This window comes from Papaver somniferum, chromosome 6 (assembly GCF_003573695.1).
Source record: "Papaver somniferum cultivar HN1 chromosome 6, ASM357369v1, whole genome shotgun sequence".
Classification (NCBI taxonomy): Eukaryota; Viridiplantae; Streptophyta; class Magnoliopsida; order Ranunculales; family Papaveraceae; genus Papaver; species Papaver somniferum.
The window spans coordinates 135,166,720-135,171,846 of record NC_039363.1 but is presented as its reverse complement, the minus strand read 5'-3'; the positions used below and the strand labels follow the sequence as shown (position 1 = coordinate 135,171,846).

At 44.0% G+C, this 5,127-nt stretch overlaps 1 pseudogene; it reads right to left on the bottom strand.

The window, feature by feature from the left end:
• Positions 1 to 586: 586 nt before the first annotated feature.
• On the bottom strand, positions 587 to 1,258 carry LOC113286225 (annotated as a pseudogene).
• Positions 1,259 to 5,127: the final 3,869 nt, after the last annotated feature.

Here is a 5,127-nt window from a genome sequence, read left to right as displayed (position 1 = left end):
TCTTAAAAAGAAGTTAAAATTGAAAAATACCAAAACCAAATCGATAACAGAAAGGAAAAATAGAACAAGATAGAAAATTATTTTGAAACGATGAAAAAAGTACGAGGAAGAAAACTAAAAAGAGAAGAGTAATCGGGAAGGTCGGTTTGGGGAACCAGAAAAGCAAAAACTATTTTTTCCTAAACTATGGGCCTGCGCGAAAGTTTTCCAGAAAAAGTGGGGGCGCGCATGAGTTTTTGCGCCAGTGGGTTTTTGAATGAGAAAAATCTGAATAATGGGGGTGGTTGTAGTTTTCACTTTCATGATCCTATACAGCCCAACAAAAACCGCCGTTTAAAACGCCAATAATAAGATTCTTTACTTTATAAAAAAAAATTGTCATAAAATAACCTTCCTCCCTTCGGACCGATCCTCCAGTCGATCGAAAGAATAAAAAATAGAATAATATTTGTGCTTATAAAAGAAGTCCCTTCATAAACAATATTTACTATGAAAAAATAAATAAAGTAAAGATTATATCTGGTCGAGACATATAAAAATAAAGAACTGGCACGAGATTAACTAACAATGCCGAAATTAAATTCCTTTACTTGATGTACCGGGATACCCACCTTAAGCTGTCGCCATAACCCGTATTGCGGACAATACTGCACATGAAGAGCTCGAAAGGTCGTACATTTGAGTCAGCTGCAACGTTAATGTTTCCCTTGCCTGTGGTATGACGGAGACCTAAATACTCCTGCAGATCCCTCTCCGAGACTGCACCTTGCCTGTCAATCTTGTTTCCCAACACAAGGAATGGGACAGTTGCTAGAGACTCATCAGAGAGGAGAGTGTCTAGTTCCGTTTTGGATTCGGATAACCTCTCCCCATCGCATGCATCAACGATATACACAATAGCATCCACCTTGGCGTAATAATCTTTCTAAACCCTGCGAGCGGATTGATGTCCACCCAAATCAAAAACCTTGAGTTTAATATTTCCAATATATAATTCCTGGGATGTTGGATGTTGTGTAGGTTGATGCTGAACTAATTTCTACAAAAATTCACAGATTTGTAAAAATTAGTAAACGAACAATTTATAGGTCTAGAAAAGAAAGAAAGGGTACGAAAGTTAAAACCAAACCTCATCTTTCAGCATATGAAGTAAAGTAGTTTTTCTAGAATTATCAAGTCCTAAGAACAAGATTTTTGCTTCTTTTTGCCATAACCCTAGTGATGCGAGAACTCCATAGAACCAATCCGCAAGAAACATGGCTGAGAGCCTGATACTGAATATGGCACACTGTGTACACATATATCTCACTATCAGACACGTGTATATAAAAAGATACGTGGAAAGCATGCAGGCCAAAACATCAAAACATGATGCGCTACGAAACACCAAATAAACCCCGAGGAGTTACTTTATCTCATCCCCAAAAGAGAAGCTAAGATCAACGGTGGAGAGAAAGTTAGCTGACACGGACGTGACAGGGGCAGAAGACACTTGTCTGACACGAGCAGACCCCTCAACTACCCACATTAAACACTCTGAGCAGTGTACGTGTCGATCAACCTGTGGAACGAGCGAGGATGCATCTGCGGGATCAAGGGGCAAACGCAGACCTCTGCGTGATAGACGCAAGGACACAAGAAGATAAGGTTCCAACGGCCTTCAGAGATGGGTCCCACATTCTAACCTTATAAATACCCCGTCTCCACCAAGAGGAAGGGGGATCGGAAAAATCAGGAAGGGAAGGAGAGAGAGAGAGAGATTGCAAGTGTAAGTTAATCATTTAGAAGAGAGAAACATGTAAAACCAAAAGTCATTCGACTATTCGTGTAACCGTGAAGAATATAGTAAAACAACAAACCCCGTGGACGTAGGCCTTAGTGCTGAACCACGTAAACCTTGGTCTTGTTTACATTTCAGCACTTTATATTTATTTAACCCCATGGATCTTTTCTTATACGTTTTGCTTTCTTTGTTTGTACTTATATCCCGTGCGCAAACGCCTCGCATGGAGTTGTTAGATGAGGCTATGATAAACTCGAAGGTTTTGAGCCAAGGAATCAACACTAGGATATCATCATCACAAATCTCTTTAGATGATGATGATTGATTGTGAGCAATCGGATACCTTCGTGGTTTGTGTGTTCACAATTTGGCGCTAGAAACAGGGACTTCGTCCCGGTAAAAGATTTATCTTGTCATGTGATTTCATTTTAAATTGGCATATGATTGCTCTGATTTATCAGCTCGGACCGTATAGATCATTTGTTAACTGTATTGTATTCAAAAACCCACCTTTTATCTTCGATAAGATTTATTGTTCTAATCCGCGGATTTACGATTTTCTTTAGATCTCGTGCGAACCCGTCTCTCTGGGGGGTTTTTCGTAGTTTTTATACTAAGGATCTCCTTTAATAAAACTTTAACCCGTGTATTGTAACTTGCGTGTATTAATCCTCTCCTGGAAGAATGTATTTCGCCAACTAACCCGATTCACGCGGATATTCCCGTTTTTTGTTTGAGATGCCTTATGCAGAAAGAACGTATTGTGAGTAAAGAAGGCGAGTTTCTGCGAGATTTCATTGTCAACAAAAGGACATGTGATGGAAAAGACGCAGGAAGCAGGAAAATCCAAAGCTTTGTCAAAAGAAACACCCAGGACAACCCCGGTCATCACCCGAAGCAAGCAGAAAGGAGACAAAGCTAAAATGACCATTCAAAGGCAAGATACTGCGTAAATCACTTCACCTATGAACGCTAATTCAGTTGCAGCGGCGGCTCTCAGAGCAGCGGCGACAAAGTACGGTGCGGCTGCGGTAGTCCTGAAGGCTGCAGAGGCTAGCAATACTTGCGCCATGAATCAACTTAATCAACCAAGAGAAAGGGTGGATGAATCCAGAACATTCCAACCCGTGCACCTTCTAACTTTTGGAATGCCACCAACAAATGATCAAAATCAAACCATACCGGCGGCTCTAGCACCGCAGAGGGGCACTCACCCCAATTTGGAAATGCCAGCAACCGAAGCTGAACCCCTGCCACATTTAGTGCAGACCGTGGAGGAAGGCGGCACCATGGCTGTAGTAGCACGCGCTGGGACTCCCAATCAGGGGTCCAACCAATCACATCGACTGATGGCTGAGCTTGAGGAACTGAAGAAGAGCCAGCAGGTTTACGCAGATGCTGTAGCCCTGTTGGCCAGAGAAAATCAAGATTTAAAGGAGCGGATTGCTCTAAGCGCGAAGACCAGCCAACAACTTGATGAAGCAAACTCCAAAGCACCAGAGCCAAACCGAGACTGTAGAGTCGTCATAGCGGCTAATGAAGACGCGACAAGGGGAAGTAGCGTATCCGACCCGGATTATGACGACGGAGAGTCAGACGGTAACGAGCAGAAGAATTTAGGGCACCACCGCGCGATGGAAGAACTACGAGATGAGATGATGGCCGAGATCAGGCAATTAAAAAATAAACAAGGCGGGGGGAGGTTAGAAGAGGTCATGAGAGAAGCTAACTCCACTCCCTTAACTCATCGCTTGGCCAACACCCCTATTCCACTGAAATGCCTTGTCCCAACGTTCGAATGCTATGATGGATCCAGTGACCCTGCTGCACATATTCGGTACTACAACCCTGTCTTAGCTAGATGGGGTCAGAACGACGCCGTACTCTGCAGATACTTCCCGTCAAGCCTGAAGGGATCGGCGTTATCATGGTTTGATAATCTGCCACCAAACTCCATCCACTCATACGGCCAACTCGCAGAGAAATTCTTAAGAACGTACACGTACAACAAGACTGTAAACACCGGAATGGATAAGCTCTTTTCACTAGCGATTGGCTACAAGGAAACCACGAGGGAGTACACTAACAGATGGCACAAGATCTGCCAAGCCATAGGGAGCGTGGACCCAGTGGTAAGCATCAATTGCTACAAATGGGGCTTAGACCGAATGAGTCCCCTATTTGTTGAAATTCATGGGAGCGTGCCTAAGACAGAGGGAGATCTTCGAATAATTATCGAAAATCACGCTCGACTTGAAGAAATTCAACGGGAAAACCCGAGGGCATATCCGCAGAGGTCTCACCGCACCAATTCAGCGGAACAAACCAATGGGGCCAAAAGGAGTTGCTCAGGGGAGAGACCTCACGAAGATAGGAAGGAACGAAGGGATGAACGAAGAGCAGGTGACCGAAAATTCGAAGATCAAGTTTACACGAAACTCAACGCTAGCTATGCTCGTATCCTACGAGAGATCAAAGGGAGGGAAAACTTGGAGTGGCCATGGTCTAAGGGAAAGCAGCCCCGGAGATCCGAGAAGTCTAAAGATTACTGTGAATATCATTGTTTCAACGGACACCAGACAGAAAAGTGCAAGAACCTTAAAATAATGATCCAAAAATTAATTGATGCGGGAGAGCTCAAACATTACGTACGAAAGGATGTTACCGAGGACAGATCCAAGCGAACCAAACCAGTCCAACTTCCGGAAGGAAACCGAACAATCAACAACATCTCGTGTTCTGAAGCCACAGTACCCTCACTTACAGCGCAGATAGGAAAGAGGTTACGGAAGCAATTCGAAGACCGCTGCGAATTATATAAGGTCGATGGGATAGTGGTGGACGAACACGAAGAATGGATGGAATCTCCTATCATCTTTGATGCCGAGGATATCGAAGAAGATATGGAAGACCATAACGATCCCTTGGTCCTAACACTACCAGTAGCTGGATGTAACCTCAAAAAGATCCTCATAGACGGGGGAAGCTCCGTAAACGTCCTATTTTACAATGCATTCAAACGGATGAAGCTCCATGATGAACAGTTAATGACCTCTTATCACACCATCTACGGATTCAATGGAGCATCCACGAAGCCCTTGGGAGACATCGTGTTGCAGGTTAACGCAGGGCCCATGAAACTGGAAACCCGATTCAGTGTGGTGGACACCCCTTCCCCCTACAACGCTATTATTGGACGAACATGGATACATAAGCTCAAAGGAGTTGCGGCAACATACCACCAATATCTCATATTTCCAACACCTGAGGGAGTAATGGAAATCAAGGGAGATCGGATCACTACGCGAGAGTGCCAGGCCACTCAGGATCATATCAACAACGAG